This window comes from Triturus cristatus, chromosome 2_1 (assembly GCF_964204655.1).
Source record: "Triturus cristatus chromosome 2_1, aTriCri1.1, whole genome shotgun sequence".
NCBI lineage: Eukaryota > Metazoa > Chordata > Amphibia > Caudata > Salamandridae > Triturus > Triturus cristatus.
Window position 1 is genome coordinate 656,813,567 of NC_140581.1, and position 18,954 is coordinate 656,832,520.

An 18,954-nucleotide genomic window follows, 5' to 3' on the forward strand; every position below is an offset into this window, starting at 1 on the left:
CTACACACAACGTACATCCACTCCACTCTGTAAAACATAAAAAACTTTCACATTTACATTGCCAATAGCTCTAACTCTCGTAAATGCGAAACCTATAACATTGCAAACACTTCTTTAACTAGTAGTTGCGTGTGCTGAGTGGTGGAGAAAGGGTGCTGGGCCTGCGACTGAATTCCGCTGCGTAGGACTTACAGGAGATACCAGGAGCGCTTATTGGCCCCCAAAGTCACTCAGGAGTAAATTGGACTTCTTCCCCATCCCGTAGTCTGCCAGGAGGCGCGATTGCAGAGTGGTGGAGAAAGAGGGGCATAGCCTCCGAAGACGTCTAAGCAATCCCACTGTGTGGGACTTACTGGAGATAACAAGAGGGGTAGTTGGCCCCCAAGGACATCCTAGGGGGCCAACTACTCCTCCTATTCCCTCCAGTAAGTGTCATGACCCCTGTTTAGCCTTGTCAAAATAGACATAGTGCAGTACACACTTTCCTGCTCTGTATAAGAGCATTATTTCCCCAATTGAAACACTCCCCTGTCCTATGCATCCAGCACTCCAAAAGTGTTATACGTTTTTGGTGTAATGTTAAATTATAAAGATATGTGTATTATAGTGTGCTAAAAGTAAATATATTGAGCCTTATTGGGTAAATGCTTTACCAATGCTTATTGATTCCAACGAATATGTCACTTCCAAGAGTTATGGTAATGTTACTGGCATTTCACTGAATGTATTTGTAACTTCTGGAATTTTGCCACAGTTGTAATGCTTCAGAGATCTCTGTTTCAAAAGATAACGTTCTGGGAACGTCCGTGCTGACACGCGCTTCACCCAAATGCAGTTCTCTGCAATTGTACGTCCCAGCACGTTTAGCGCACATGACATAGAGCTCGTACTGGGTGTGGCATGACTATAAAATGCCACACCCAAGTTCTAGAAGGCGCTTAGCCTTACGGCTCTCGACACGGCAACAGCTGCTCTTCTCAGCTTACCTGATAACGCCAAGATCTCTAGTTTCTTCTATCTTGAACTCCTCTTCTGGATCGACGGTTCCTAGAAAAGAAAGAAAGCTAAGTGAACATTCTTTACTTTTAAGGCGCCCATCGCAGGAAAGCGGCAAATTAAAGCGCAACAAGTTAAAGACAATTTTTGGAAAGACTTTTCTGCTAAAAGAAAAGATATTCAGAACTATAGGAAATCTCAAGCAACAAAAAGACAATCTCACTTGAATGTTTGTTTAGTGCACTTGTTGTTCCACTTCTTATTTTTCTTTTACAAACAGAATGTCGTGATGGAACCAATACGAGGGTGAAATTAGAGTAAGTGAATACTTATGATGTAATCCTAGAACTGAATGTCATGTAAAGGCGCCCTATGAGCAAAGGAAATGAAAATAACTCATCCTATGATTTTTTCACTTACAGAAAAAACTTATCATCTAAAGACAAATCTACTACATCACAACACTGACTACATCACAACATCGGCTACGCCCTCGGAGGACATCACCTCGACTCACGACGACATCCAGGACGCGACGCCGTTATTCCTGTAGATCACAGGTAGGACGTTTAAATTACACATGTTTCCAAATTAAAGTAGGGATTATAGTGCTAGTATACTTGTCAGGTTAGCAATATAGTGTAAGAAATTACACCCTAAAAAATACTTCTTGTTGCCTCGCAGGTCGACAACAGGAATTCCACAAGTGTCCGAATCCGGCCCTCCTCCCTGAGTTTTATCAAAAGGCCATAGTGTTTTACAAAACCACTGGTTGTTGGATAGGGATCTTGGGAGGTTGGCTCATAGCGTCTCTGCGAAACCCTACCAAGCACCTTACAGGTAGGAGTATGGTATTTTTCAGGTAAGAGTGCATTGGTGAATTTGACAGTAAGTCTCACACAGCAGGATTGCTAAGTTGTCATAGCAGGCCAAGCCCCCTTTACCCCACCACTCTGCAAACGCACTTCCTGGCACGCACTTGGATGGGGATTGAAGTCCCCTTCGCTGCTGGGGTTCCTTTAGGGGCCAACTAGCCTACCTCTTCCCTCCAATAAGCCCCACACAGTGGGATTGCTGAAGGGTGGACAACGGTACGCCCCCTTTCCCCACCACTCTGCAAACGCGCCTCCTGGCACGTTCTAAGTTGGAGTATTGAGTCCCCTTAGTTCCTAAGAGTCCCTGGGGGCCAACTAGCCCACCAGGTATCTCCAGTGAGTGCCCCACACCTGGATTGCTTAGAGTGATCGGAGGACATGCCCCCTTTTTACACCACTCTACAGATGCAGCTCCTGGTGCACTGCTGCTCGGGGGATGAAGTCCACCACAAGTGCGCCAAGAGGCGTGTTTGCAGAGAGGTGTAAAAATGGGCATGGCCTCAGACCACCTCTCTACAACGCAGCTCTGTGGCGCATACTGGAGGTGCCTGGTGGGCTAGTTGGCCCCCAGGGATCCTCAGAATTTAAGGGGAATCAATGTCCCAACTTACAACGTGCCAGGGGGCACTTTTGCAGAGTGGTTCAGGGAGGGGGTGGGGCCTCTGGGGAGATGCTGGCTTTTTTTATTTCTTTTTTAGAAGGGGGGCTGTGTGGCCCCCCTTCTTTTACTATTTTTGGGGACCTGGGGACCCCATCTCCTAGGGCCTGACCCCTTTTTATAAAACAAAAGAAGAGCAAAAAAACGGGAAGGGGTCGCGTGGCCCCCCCTCCCGAGGCCAATTTCACCCCCGGTGACCCCATCCCCTGGGGCATGGCCAGAATTGTATTTTTTTTTATTTATATTTGGAGGGGGACTGCGTGGCCCCCCTCCTAAGGCCAATTTAGGCCCCGGGCGCTTAATCCCCTAGGAACAGCCCTTTCCTTTTTTTTTATTATTGTGGAGGGGGGCCACGTGCCCCCCTCCCACGCCACTTCTTGCTCCGGGACCCCATCCCCCGGGGCCTGGCCTCTCTGTTGGGGACTGTGGGGGGTCCCGCCGGCTCCCCACCACCTGCAGGAGCCAGCATTGCTTGTGCACAAGGGGAGCTGCTGACATGCAGCACCCCTTGTGCAAAAGCAATCCTGCTTTGCTTCATTGAAGCGAGAGCAGGATTTCCTGCTCTCGCTTCAATGAAGCAAAGCAGAGTTTGCTATGGCTTGGCGGGAGCCGTACTCCCACCCTGCCATTGCAAACAGCAATGCCCCGGGGTTGGGCACCCCGGGACATTGTAGGAGCCGGCCCTGGGGTTGGCGGTCCCCAGGGCCATCAAGGGCTCCAGGAGAGGGCTGCGCTGCCCCCCTCCCTGCATATTCAAAGCCCCAGGGAGGTGATGGTCCACGGGGCTGCGGGGGGGCCACGTGCCCCCCTGTGTTTTAATATCAAAGCCCCGGGGAGGTGGTGGTCCCCGGGGCAGCGTGAGGGGGATTGGGCCCTGCATAAAATTAAATAAGCCCCGGGGAGGTGGCAGTCCCCGGGGCTGTGGGGGCCCCCGTGGGCCCCTGCAAAATAATTGGTGAGTGCCCCCGGGACCTGGCCCACCCGGGGGCTTTCAAAAACAAAGTGCCGGAGTCCGTGCTTCATTTTTTCTTTGTCCGGATTTGCGAACCCAGGGCAAATTCGGACGATTTAAAAAAAAAAAAGAAATGCTTTATTTGGCCCTCAGCAGGCCTAGGGGGTCAGGGTGTTTGTACCCTGCCCACTTTCTTATTTTTCACCTTTTTTTTTTACTCTTTCTTGTGACTCGGTTACCGAACACTTCCTGGTTTGGAATGTTGGCAGCCAATCAGAGTGAAGCTAGTGCCTGGGAGGGTTCGTGAACCCTCCTCGGTGCTCAGATATCAATATTTTTATTTTTTTAATTTCACAAGAACTTCTAAACGGATTTACACCATTTAAAAAATAGTCGCTTTCTGAACCAAGACCTACCTTTTTGCCAAATTTGGTGTAGTTCGGGCTGTAGCCTTGTCTAAAATTTCTTATGGAAATTAACATGGGGAAAAAGTGTTTTGGGACCTCCCTTTTTTCTTGGCCCGGGCTGGACGAATCATCCAGAAACATTCAAGACAGGAGCTGACCAGAGCACCCCATTAGTTTTGAAAATTTCGCAAAGTTTCATCAACCGGCACCAAAGATATTGGCAAAACAATAAACGCTTTTTGAAAAGAAACGAGGTCCTAACTATAACTACCTACTGGTGACCGCCAGTAGGTAACATATAATTCCATAAACCTGTTACACACTCTCACGCAATATTACTACGCAATCTTCAAAGGACATGGACAGAAGACTGGGACACTGTTATAGTTACACTATACTTTTTTTTTTTTAAATGTGTATTATCCTAGCATGTGCCTCGAGCACCTCCATCTAAAACATACCGTTCTTAAATTGGAAATTTGGAAAAATATGAAACATACAATATTAAAAAAATACACAATAAAACGAGAAAAGGTCCTTTATTATTTGTCTCTTTTCCACCCCACTCTAATTTTAACATTGCAAGACGCTTCTTGGTATTTTTGCAAGGCCCTGTACCACAAAATACTTAGGTCTATTTGACATTTAACAGAGAAAGAAACATTGTGAGCACTAAGACTAAAGATGAGTACCAGCACTACTACAACCCCAATGCCACAATGACAGCCTCTTAGTTGTAAGAATGCTTTTTGTGACACATACAATAAGGCATGGCCTTGGGAGCGTGGCAAGCAGCCCAAGATGGCGGTCACATAGGCGATGGGCTACCAGACTCGGGACAATAATCCTGCACTATCCCCATGTAATCTGGGGTGTACATGCTGCTGAACCGTACTGGGTCACTACCTAACACCAGCGTACTCACCGGTGGTGGATCCGTCCATGGCAGAACGGCAGAGGGCAAGCTGAGCCGTGGTCATAAGAACCTGCATGGAGCTCTGGGGCCTGGGACCCACCTGCTCCACCCTATGACGCCCAACTGCGCCTGGACTTGGTGATGCAATAACATTGATGGTATTAAATTGGTTGAGTGATCTAAAAATGGAAGTAAGAGAAATGATAGATCAGATATAGGATTTCTCAGAGGGTGAGCTTCTTTGTCTCATAAATAAGCTTTCTCATCAATTTATGGTTCAATGGGAGATGACTACAGGACAGAATGGTCCAGATGATGTTAGAGCTATTAATCGACAATGTCAGATAGGGGCCTTCCCTGTAAATAGAGTTAATACTGCCATAGCAATGATAATTGGATACCGTAATGAACTCTTCCTCTCCCCGAATAAGACCTAAGAGGGAAGATGCGCCACAGTTCATTCCCGGAAGAGGGAATGCAGACAATGATGACCCAAATAGTGCTGATGTTAGAGCCCATTTTTTGTATAATTGGATATATAGGCCCTGGAAAAGGATGGATGTACTCACCTTAAAAGCCTCCCAACCAGACATACGGAAAAATCCTACAGGATGTTATGATGATGTACAGGCAGCCATTGATTCTTGTATTATGACTTTAGCGGATATTGACATTTTTTTTGGTATGATCCTGCCACCAGATATGTGGCGACTTACCCGGAAACACGATCATGCTGTTGATTTGGAAGGAGATTGGACAGCCATAATAGCTGCTGATAGAGATAGGAAACCTGGTCAGAAATCTAGTCAGCTTATATTGGATCTGCCTGGTTACATACTTACATTAAAACGATGGTTCCAGCTAGGAAAATAGACTGGGCACTCCTTACTGCTTGTAAACAAAAACAGGGAGAGGCCGTCCCTGATTTCTTTACTTGCTTTGAGGAAGTGTTACATGATTTTAGTGGACAAGATACATCTACACCTACGGGAGCACATTTATTTGTAGATAGATTTGTGGGAAATTTGCTTCGTGAGATATCAGTTCGCTTAAAGAACTCTGAGAGCACATGGGCTTCAGTGACTCCGAAAGCTATATTAGATATGGCTCAGTGTTACCAGAATCAGGTTACCACTGAGCAAGAACGAAAAGAAGGAAAACTAAAAGAATTGAAAACTAAGGTGATGATGGTTAAGGCCTATGGACCCCAAGGTCGAGGCCATGGCCAAAATTATGGTCAGAATTATAGACAAGTGCTTCCAGAAGGGCCACCGCGCAGACAAACTCCACTGGGACTTCATCAATGTGCTTATTGCAAGGAGAAAGGACATTGGCATTCTGAATGTCCTGTTTTAGCTGCTGGTGGGAGAGGAAGGGGACAAGTGAATTGTAATCGAGGGACTTCAGTTCCGACAACAGCCACAGCAGGTTCAAGTTTCAGAGAGGAATAGGTCAGGAAATTATTTTGATCAGCGAAATAATCAATATTCTATGGAGGATTGGGAATCAGAGGAAACTGTGGGAACACATTTTGCCTAGGACAGCGTAGGACAAGGAGGACCAGTTGAGATACCTGGAGATCATTCAGGGCCCTATGTAACAGCAACCATACTTGGGCAGGAACAGAAGTTTTTAGTGGATACAGGGGCAACACGTAGTGCGATATCTCAGAAACTGCTCCCTGGGACACCCTTGTCTGGCCAAGTGATCACACCAATAGGGTTTGATGGAACACCAACTCCTAGCCCTGTATCCCAAAAACTACCCTTGCAGGTTGAGAATTTCATCACTACAGCCCCCTTTTTACTTCCCACAAATGCTCCAGAAAATCTGATGGGACTTGATCTTTTGAAATATTTCCATGCTACTATACATTGTTCCCCATCTGGAGTACGTGTCATTTTTGGGAAAAAGACATTACCTAAACAATACAGCTTTTCTTTATGTTCGGACCTTGACTCTTTCCCTGTATGTGTTTGGGCTACAGCTGATACAGATGTGGGAAAAATGGACATTTCCCCAGTACATATACAGGTTCGGGAGGATGCTTCCTTACCAAGGGTCCCGCAATATAAAATATCAAAAGAAGGCGAGGATGTATTGATTTCTATCATTGACGACATGATACGTCCAGGAGTTGTTGAGGACGTTTCCTCTAATGTATGCAATAGCCCCATTCTCCTCATTCTAAAATGGGGTGATGGAACAGGAGATAAGATTTATAGATTTGTGATTGATTTGAGAGAAGTTAATAAAATAGTAATCTCTCAATATCCTGTCGTCTCTGATATTACAACTTTGTTGACACTAATCCCACCTACAGCAACTGTATTCTCTGTTATAGACCTCAAAAATGCCTTTTTCTCTATTCCTATACATGAAAACAGTAGATATCTTTTTGGGGATTCATTACGAGGTCGCTCATTTAGATTTTGTAACGCTCCACAAGGCTATACAGAAAGCCCTAGCATTTACAGCCAGGCACTTAAGCGACAGTTGGATGAACTTCTTTTGCCACCAGGAGTTACACTTGTGCAATATGTCGATGACATTTTTCCAGCCGCAGACAGAGTTGAGCATTGTAAAGAGGCCACTCTCTCTCGCTTGCAGCACCTTGCTGTTAAGGGACATAAAGTCTTTAAGAATTAGCTACAATATTGGCAATCTAAGATCACTTATTTAGGTCACCTCTTGTCTAAGAAAGGTCGCACTCTGACTAAAGACAGGACTCAAACTATCCTAAAAATGCCTATTCCAAGTACCCAGAAAGAAGTCAGGGCACTTGTTGGAATGACTTCCTACTGTAGCCAGTGGATCCCAAATGTCTCCCTGTTGTCCCTTGTCACTAAAGGCACTCCCTCTCCTCTACCATGGACATCTGAATGTCAGGAAGCATAGTGTTAGGCACTCCAGACTATACAAAGCCTTTCATACTATATGTACATAAGAGAGAAGGATGTGCATTATCAGTTTTGACACAACCATATGGTAATAAGCATCGTCCATGTGCTTATTTTTCAGCTGTCTTAGACCCAGTGGCCAGAGGACTTCCAGGTTGTCTAAGAGCGGTTGCCGCCACAGCGATTTCTATACGGCAATCTGAAAGAATAGTGTTGAGTAACAAACTTCTGGTCATGGTACCACATTCTGTGGATGCACTCCTGAATCAGACTAAGACACAACACTTGACTGGCGCTAGACTCACAGAAAACGAACTTACGCTTTTGGCACCCCATATCACACTTAAGAGATGTTTGACATTGAACCCAGCTACATTGTTACTTTTGTCAGCTGAACAAGCTTATGATTTGCACGACTGCATTTTCCTAACAGAAGAACAGACTAAGGGAAGAATAGATCTAAAGGATACACCTTTGTTAGACCCTGAGGGAGAATTATGGGTGGACAGCTCTTGTTTAAGACTACGTGATGGCACCACCTCTGCATCCTATGCCATTACTACCTTACAGACTGTAGTAGAAACAGCCCGTATCTCATAAAAATGTGCCCAAGCAGCTGAACTCATTGCACTCTTGAGGGTTTGCAAACTTAGTGAAGGATTAAGAGTGAATATTTATACAGACAGTCAGTATGCATTTGGTGTGGCACACAATTTTGGCAAGCTCTGGACCTCACATGGCTCTAATATACAACATGGTGAATTGGTAAAGTCTTCTCACTGCTTTGACATTACCAAAAAGTGTAGCCATTATCAAATGTAATACCCACAAGAAAGTTACAGAGAAGGAAATGCTTTCGTTGATGAAGTTGCATGAGAAACTGCAAGTGTACTCGGAAGTAAAATATCTGTGTTACAATCCCAAGCTGAAAGATGCGAAAACATGTATACAGAGATTAAGGACATACAGCAGTCAACCACTGAACAGGAGAGGCCAGAATGGCAAAAGGAGGGAGAATTAGATGATGAGGGATGTTGGAGATCAAAAGATATATCAAAATGAAAATTGCCCTATACCTATGTATTACCTTTTGTGACTATGGCTCATGGGCCTGCTCATGTTAGTGTCAAAAACATCATTTCCCAATTGAATCCTGTTTGGGATAGTCCGCTCATTCGGAAAATGGCTGAGCATGTGGTTAAAAATTGTATGATTTGCTTACAGCACAATCCTGGGAAGGGAGTATCAACCCCTGCTGGTGGATTTTCACCGCCTCAAGTGCCCTTTGAAGCACTCCAGATGGACTACATCCAATTGGAGCGCTGTAATAATTTAAAATATGTATTAGTTGTGGTTTGTTCCTTTAGTTAAGTGGGTTGAAGCTGTTGTAGAGTCCTATGTAGCGACAACGGTCCCCACTTAACTGGCCAAATAATAGAGTACCTAATGAAAGGATTAGGGGTAAAGCAGAAGTTTCATGCTGCTAATTATCCCCAGGCAGCGGGTTTGGTAGAAAGATACAATGCCACCCTGAAACTCAAATTAGCAAAAATTCAAGCAACAACGGGCCTTAAATGGCCAGATGCATTGCCACTAGCCTTACTATCTGTTCGTTCCACCCCACACAGTAAGATTGGACTTTCTCCCTATGAGATAGTCTTTGGTAGCCAAAGATGATTAAAGAAATACAGTACCCTGTTTTGAGTGATTATCTTAGAAACTTAACTGAAAAACTGTTTCTGATTCATCAGCAGGTGCGTGGAGCTATTCCAGACAAATCAGAGGGTCCGGCCCATGGTCTCCAACCCGGAGAGTTTGTGATTCTCAGAAATTTCCAACGTTCTAAGTATCTGGAACCTCGTTGGAAGAACATTGAGCAAGTGCTACTGGCAACCCGAACTGCTGTCCGTGTCAACAACAGACGTCACTGGATACATGGGAACCACTGCAAGCAAATCCGAGCAACGGTTCTCCATCCAGAAGGCAGAAACTATCTGAAAGATATCTTACAGACTCAGAAAAGTGTTGCTCGTCTGAATGAAGATACTTTGTTTCCTGATCAAACTACGTGTTCAGTAACAAGGTACGATTTACGACCAAGGACGGGAAGAAGCAGATAGAGATACCGAAGGACCAATTTCAATTAGTGGAACGGGTTGGCTGCGACACGGTGGGATCACAGAATCGATTGAACTAGGCTCAGAGGGGGTTGTGATACGTGTTCAGAAGGGGAAATGCAGAAATTAGGATCTAAGTTGCGAAACAAAGATAAGCCTCTGTGTATGGTGACTCTGATCATACTCTTGATAATCTTGGCAGCAGTTTTTTGGACAATGGAGAAAATGATTCCGGCTCGAACCCTATTGCCCGCTACTACTCCTGTCCCCACAGAACACGTGTACTATACTCTTCCCTACCATGAACAGCAGCATCGGATGTCTTACCTCAATAACACTTTCATACAAATGCTACATCACTCCCATAATGCTACGAACATTACCAACTGCTGTGTCTGTGGAATGATGCCAGCTCACCAGAAGAAGGGAGAAACACCTTTTATCCCCTTGCCATTCTCACATAATGGCTCCTATAGAGCCTGGTTTGCATTGTTGTGGGCCACTGAAATAAGTCACAAGGTTTTTGCTGATGTGGGTAGACTCAATGCCCAGCTCAACAAGGTCTTTTACCCCAATGAAGAAGGAGATCCCCAAGCCAAAGGAACTGTATGGGAAAAGGAGGAATATCGCAGAGGAAATTCCTCCGCCAGATATGTTTTCCCAAACAGGCAGTTGGTCTGGTATCTGCAATGTGTCCTTTTTGCTTCCTCCTGTGTTCTAAGCACCTGCCTCTTATCACAAAGACCTGAAATTGTTTAATGACATTTCTTTAAATAGATACAAACGGACCATAAATAGTGATGAAGTAGATCTGACTGATACAGCTTTACAGCAATACGTTGATTTTAATACAGGACTCTTTTTCTTTGTTGGTGCAGCCCTAAACAGTAGAAAAATTAGATCCCTGACCAGAGTAGTAGAAGCAGTAACTAATCAGGCAGCAATGGCTCTAGGGAATATTACCGAAGAGCTCTAGATTACAAGAATTGTAACTCTTCAAAATAGAATGGTGCTTGATGTAGTGCATGCCAATCGTGGTGGAGCATGCCGCATCATTGGTAGTTGCTATTGCATGTTCATACCTGACCACGCTCCTTCTATCTATAACGCCATTTCCAAATTACATAAAATAGCTGCAGAAATACATCAAGACCAAGGAACGTGGTCCTGGTCCAAGTGGTTATAGGGACTTATCTCCACTTGGGGTTGGAAGTTATTAATAGGAATAGTAATCATAGGAGCCATCTTTCTCACTTGCTGATGCTGCATCCAATGTGCCCCTATGATATGCACCACTTGTATAAATGTCTGTAGTAGTATTAAACGCTCCCCAGTCGATGTTCATGAATTAAATAGAGAAAGGATTATGCGTACCGAAATTCATGAACTAATGAATATTAATGTACATAATTAATACATGTACCTTCTAGAATGTATTCAGCAAAGCTGATAAGGAAGGACTGTGAAACCTTAAAATCTGAATCTCTCGTTTTCTAATTCAGCTGTGCCTCATCCATGCTCACCTTTGTCCGGTTTTCAGCCTGACTCTATCCTTGACACCACACCTGCATAAACATTAGGTAAACAAATCTAAATTGAGACATTGTAGGCTGCGTAAACATGCAAAGTCAGCACAAAAGATCAGCTGATGTCTGCACTGGGTTTCGTGTGCTTGATAAACAATGGTAAAGCCTTAAATAACGTTTGCTCAGATAGCCTATCTTGTTGTGCAGCTTCAGAACGTGACAGTTACAGAAGGCACCAAGGTTGTTGATTCTTACCGATTGTCTCATTTGTGTGTTTTTCCCAGAGCACTATTTTCTTCTGGGCGTTCTTTGTCTGTGATCTTTACTATAAAAACCCATGTAACCATCGTTCAGTGCACTCTCTCCTTGGGTATCTTGATGGTACTTGTCGGATGGAGACCCATTCATGAATGCTTAATAAATGACCTATGGTTTGACTTCGCTCCAGTGTCGATTCCTCCTTACTTGTTAAGAACCCGTGGCAAAGTGGTGACCCTGCACCAGCAGATTATTAATTAATCTGCTCCACAATCACAACTAGTACTGAAGCTGCTACAATTATACGTATCATCTCTAGAGGAAGGAGCCTGTCCCTCTTTGATTACAAAAGCAATAGTAACTTCTTTTTTTAAACCAGGTAAACCACCCACTGAATTATCCTCCTACAGGCCTTTATGGATCCTAAATACGGAGTATAAGATACTCAGCAAAACTGTGGCCCGTCGCCTCCTACCCTTGCTCCCAGGCCTGATTCATACGGACCAAAGCGGCTTTGTACCACGTCGCAATACTTTCTTAAATATATGCCGCCTATTTGCCTTGATTGACCCACCCCGCGATCATTTCCCATATGCTGGCTGTCTATCACTAGACATTCGGCAAGCATTCAACACCTACGGATGGGACTACATGCTCGCAATGCTAGTTCGGTACGGGATCCCAATGGGTAGAATTGCTTTACACTATGCCAATGGCCAGAGCCAAAACTGGCCAGTACATTTCCGCATCATATCGGATATTCCATGGGACCTATCAAGGGTGTCCCCTGTCACCACTTTTTGTTTGTATTGGAAATAGAGCCTCTGGCCCAACATCTCCGACAGGCGATGGCAACATTCGGGATACCAATGGGTCGGGTTACCCACTCGATGTCCTTGTACGCGGATGACATGCTCTTGTATCTCAGAGATCTGCGCCTGGACATACACACTCTGGCCTCTCTGCTAACACGATTTAGCACCTTATCAGGACTGCTGATCAATGCCTCCAAATCAAGAGTGTACTCCTTCTACGGCTCTTACACATTGCCTGCCATGCAGTTTGGTATGGTACAACTGAAAGTGGAGCTGGTCACTTTCAGATATTTAGGTATGCAGGTTTACAGAAGTACACATGACATCCTGGAAGGGAATCTAGTATATACAATTAACTCATTGAAGTCACAAGTGGCCAACTGGGTTAAACTTCCATTATCCACAGCGGGTCGACTAGCCTTCAGCCAAGATGGTAATGTTGCCGAGATTGTTATGTCATTTTGTAATTTGCCAATAGTGATCCCTGCTTGGGTATTTAGGCTCCTGGATTCCTTAATAGTTAGGTTTGATCTCGGAAGGAGGTCACCTAAACTAAACTCCAATTACCAACTACTAAAGGTGGTATTAGGGCCCCATACTTTACGGCGTATTGTATAGTTGAACAACTTCAATGGTCGGCATATTGTTTCTAACCCATGCTAGTATTCTTCACTACGTCCGTCAGCACTGGGTGGTGGAGAACAAGGAACCCCCACATTTGAACTACTCTGCATACTTCACACAATGGGTCACAGGAGCCATTTAGTACGCTGGCTATATCAGAGGCTAAGAGAAACATTTTTAACCTTGCTGCTCCCCTTAAAACAGAAATGGGAGACTGACTTAGCAAATGTCCTGTCTGATAGGGTGGACCACTATTTTTGAATACCCAAAGCAGATCTCCTATAACCCCAGGTTTCAGTCCATGCCATTCTCAATTCTACGTAGAGCATATTTAAGACCACAGAAGGTGCATGTAATGTATCTGTCAGCCACTACAGGATGCCCACGTTGACATACGCCCAATGCAGACTTAATCCATATGATCTGGTCATGCCCGTCTCGGTCTGGGTTTTGGGGTGAAATTTCAGAGGGCCTTTCACGTCTGTCGGGGATAACCCCTGGTTGTCTATTGAATCCTGTATCCTGGGTTTGACCCCACTCCCCAAAACAGCTAAAGTGCTTCGTCGCTTCACCGACCTTTCCTTATTATTGGCAGAAAGAATTGCTGACACAACAATGGAAGTCACAGAAGGCACCAAGAGAAGGGGCCTGGCAGAAGGAGTGGCTCTGAGGCGAGAGGATTATAGAGGACTTCGTAAGAAACCAATCTCGATGAATTGGACTCACCTGCTGCAGCAATTCCGGGCACACAGGCCTAACAGGCATAGGGAAAAGTTTATTCTCCCCACCCAACTGCCACACATTGGGCAAATACCTACACACTACCACACCGAGGCCCTTTACAGCACCCCAGCATGTACACCATAAACCTAAACAGACCATTCAAGCTAGGTGTGGGAGGGAGGGAGTGAGGGAAGAGTCATTTACACTTTTTGTTAGTGACTGTTTCTCACTATGTAAAATTGCATACCAGAATATATCAATTACCTGCTGTCTTTACCCTACAAACTGATTTGTTATATCTAGAACAATGTATAACCTACAAGCATATCTGTAATAAGTTGACAATAAGATCAGAATATATGTGTGAATTACATGGAAACAGAAAATCAATAAAGTACGTTTAAAAAAAAAGGCATGTCCTATTGCTAGTGATGATCGTTACTCATAATTTCATTATTCCTCATAGGGTGCACTAAAGGTGGACTCAATGTCGGGCTGACACTGCACATGACCACTTGTGAAGTTACGTTTAAGGTTGTGAATTTTCCAGTTGTTTTTCTTGTCTCTCCCTCCCCCCGGATATGGTCAACAAAGGTTGTTTTTTTTATGATTCATAAGTAAATGTACTTACCGTAATTCTTGCAAAAGAACTAGAAGGCATTGTCCCTACACTGGAAAAAGGGATCTGGTCTCATAAAGGTCCTGACAAGAACCCACTGACCCAACAGGGTATAGATGGCTGATACATGTAGAACGCTGATGTGAGATGTGAAGAATTAGTAGTGCATCCCCCATGCATCTTCTAGTGTTTAACCGTACCCCTATTCCAATCTGAATTAAAGTTGCCAGTTTTGGTATAGGATATCATTTTAACCATCTCTACAGAACCCACTAAACTCTATATCCAGAACCTCTTCGTCCTGGTGGAGATGTTACCTGCCTGGATTACCCCAAGCCCAGATAGGGACCCGATGATAAAGCTATCCACTGGGATGCACCAGTGGAGATTATATGTACCACTGGCTGGAACTAGTGGGTGATGGTCTCCTACAAATTTACTGGTAAGACTCTGGAATTAGAATGGCGAGATTTCACTCTCCTTTGATTCACTCTCTCTCTCTTTATTCATTTATTTATATAGATTTATATAGCGCTAACTAGATCCGAAGGCATCAGAGCGCTTCATAATATTTGCAAGGTTGTAATTGCGAGGTTTACATAGTACATGTCCAGGTAGACATAGCATAGGCAAACCAAATGACGGTGTTGGGAACAGTAGCTGATACAGTTTTGAGGTAGGCATAAATGATAACTATATAAGTTGTTTGAGCAGGACATGATAGTAGTATGATTATTGTAGGCATAACGACATAAGGTAATATATAGGCAAAACCTCTAACGCATTTCTGAGGTAGAGACAGCTAAAATGAGGTGTTCATATAAATGCACATAGTATTACACATACCTGAGTAGGCATGAAGACATAGAAGCAGAACATTAGTGATGATACTAGTGGCATTGGGATCAAAAACAGTTAGATTATTGACGTAGAGCAGCAAATTGTGAATATAGCATTTAGCGGTGAATAGACACATTTGCCTACAGTTACACAGTGAGTAGGTCCACATCAATAGGACCAGAAAATTTACATTGGGCTGGGGCATGCTTGGACGAGATACAGGAAAAATGCTACGAAAAACTGCTACCTTGTTGGAGAAGATGCAGCATTAATATATATATATATACACACACACACACACACACACACACATATATACATATATATGTACAAATACATATAATATCCACTGAACTGAAGAGTTATTGTGCTCCCCTGCCAGACGCACAGCTTAATTTGTGACTTTTAAAAAAAAATTGCAAATTTGTCCGTGTTTAACAATATTTATTCCATGTATTCCAAAGTTCTTTTGTCATTTATTACTCCATTCACATGTAAGATGCTTACGTTTTCCAATGTTTCTAATGTAACAGATATGCCCATCCAGTCCTTTCCCTGGGGCACGCAGGAATACATAATGCATCCATGGCAGTTTGTTCTGTTTTTACCTAATGTATTTTTTAGTGCTTCCATAACCCTTGTTCAGGAATTCACTATGAACTTAAAAAGTTGCCATTAGATTTATGTTCAGACCTGTATTCATCAAAATTCATTATACATGCATTGCATTCTGTGAAAAAACTCCTACCATGTTTTACTGCCATCCAATGAACAGCGCTTTCCCTCTGCAAATGTGTTTTTAAACACATCCAAAATGTGCCTAAAGAACATTCTCCCAGAACACACCTCCCTTAAGTCTTAACAGCTGCACTGCGCCCATTCCCAGAACCGTACCATACCGGTGTATCTGTATTACTACACACAGCCAATAGTCATTGTTTTGTGGTGGTTGTTGACCGCAGTTTTATTAGTCATTACATACGTTATATTTGTACAATTCCCCTGGACACCTTCTTGGGCCGGGGTCATAAAATATTATCATACATTATCACAATTGGTTATCACTCAGTGTCATTTGGACATCATAAATCTTGGGTCATAAATCATCGGGTATCATAAATCATTCTGTCACAAATCTGTAATTATTTCTGTTGTCATAAATCACTCTGCCTGATCATCATAAATCAGCCGCCATAAATCATGGTCATAAATCGCCGTGATGTCATAAATCATTCTGTCACAAATCTGTCATCATTTTGTTGTCATAAATCATTCTGCATGGGCACCATAAATCATCAGCCATAAATCATCGGCTGGCCATAAATCACTGGTTTGCCTGTCGGGGCCAAACAATTATTACCACAGCCGAACCCGCTGAGCCGCGGTACAATTTGCTGTTAATTTACCGGTGTGGTCGAAGGTGACCAACGTGCGTGCGGTGCCTTCCCTCAGGCCTGTCCACATATCCCATTGCAGGGATTCCCGCACATCCCCTCCAAGAGGCGCTGGCGACTGTCACCTACTGCGCGCCCAAAACAATTCTGAGAACTTTTTTTTTGTTTTTTTCCAAACTCCCACTGCAGTCTCAAACCCATGAAGGTGCTGAGTGTTCTATCGCAAGCCTGTAGTGGCACCATTCTGCTACCTCTCTACTTGCGTTCGAAAAAGCTGCAGTAGTGGCTATATACGCTGGTTCATTTAAATACCTTGCAACTAACCCTAGTGCTAAGACAGACGGGGCGAGATTATTATTCTAAGGGCCGGGCACGCTGAACCGCGGTACACTCTCCTGTTGTTTGAAATCCAACACAGATCTAGCAGAAGGCAGCCAGCATGCAGTGCCGCCACTCCCACTTCTTGCGCCCGTACCTTGCCACTGCGGTCGGCGCCGGCTGCCGAGAGCCTCTTTCTCTCCAACCGCTGCCTGGGGAGCTGGGGGTCATGCCTGCCTCTCTCGACCGCGGGCCTTCGTCCATTTTGCCCCGACCTTCCCTGCCCCGGCGGGGGCCGTGCCGTACACTCATGGTCACTCCTCGCTGTTCTTAGGTCGCAAAGGCAGTAGACGGGAAAAAGCGGCTTCCTTACGCCATTTAGCAGCGCCTCAAAACCGTTGGTGCCGCTCCCCCAACTCCCTGATGTAAAAGGTGAGCTGCCCAGGGGGAGCATCGCCTTATATCCCCCTCCCCCTTTCTTACTTCCCTTTGTTCTTGGGGAGGGGGAGGATAGTGCCTCGGGTGCTTTTTGCAGCGCGGCGATTCCCAGCAGCGCTAACCAGCGCAAACTGGATCTGTTCCCTGTGGGCTTGGGCGGCCGTTATGGCGCCGGCCCTCGAGGCCCCCTTCGGAGGCGGCCTCTGCTATTAGCCTCCATATTTACATTAAAAGTCACACTCGAACAAAATCCCAACCAATTTGACCATGCCCACACTCAAAACAAACAAAAAAATGTTCCTGTACCTGCATACATTACAGTAAAAACGACTCCAAACATGTTCTACCCTTCGATCTTAATGTATTCCATTCTCACCCTCCCCGTGACTCTGCCCTTTGTACCTCATTCAAAGTAACCAGGCCCTCGTGATTAACCAATCACTTCAACCAAACGATTCTAATCCCCGTCCCTCAGAACTACAAATCCCATCAATCACCTCTTTTGACGCCTCCTGTGCCCACCCAAACCTGATTTTGAACCGCTAACATGTGTCCTCACTTACACAGCCTCTAAACTCAAAAGACCCCCAAGTCTATAAATCATATACTCCACCCTTCCGGCAGCTGTTCTCAAGACACCGATTGTTTGATCCCTCATGACTTTTACATTTAAACATTTTCACAATTTAAAACAGTTTGGATATTCTAGACTTGATGTTCATTGTAAAAATTCCAAAATGAAAGGTCCACTATAACAATCCATTAAATTATAATTCATAACATGATTTTCCACTTCTATGGGTGTGATGTTACTGTAACATCTTGCATGTGATGTCATGTCTCTTTATCTTGTTTAGTCCAATAATCCTTTTTGGGTGCAAACTAACAACAGGGCAGTTTGAAATTATATCTGAAGAAAAGGCGATAGAATGCACACCTTTCTGCATTATCATTTCCAGGGCCGGCTTTAGGGCAGTGCGTCTGGTGCGGCCGCACTGTGCGCTGACCTGTGGAGGGGGGCGCTGAACTCAGGTTATGCGCTATGTTTAGCAATAACCTATGATTGGAGAGATGAGTGGTACTTTTTCCCAGTGGCAGTGAGAGAATCCGAGGAGGAGGTCATGGGGGTGGGGGCGCCAAAAATGATTGGCGCACCGGGCGCCACCACTGCTAAAGCCGGCCCTGATCATTTCCGCTTTGCTTAAAGTTATTTAACTGTCGCGTGCAGCCTGGACCAGTGTGCTTTGCCCTTGTAACATGCAAACATATAGAATCCACTGAACTGGAGAGTTATTTGGCTCCTCTGCCAGACGCACAGCTTAATTCGTGACTTTCCCCAAAAACTTGTTCGTGTTTAACAATATTTATTGTTGTAAATATTGTTAAACACGGACAAGTTTGCAATTTTTTTTTTGAAAAGTCACGAATTAAGCTGTGCGTCTGGCAGGGGAGCGCAGTAACTCTCCAGTTCAGCGGATTCTATACGTTTGCATGTTACAAGGGCAGAGCACGCTGGTCCAGGCTGCACACAACAGTGAAATAACTTTAAGCAAAGCGGAAGTAATGATGCAGAAAGAA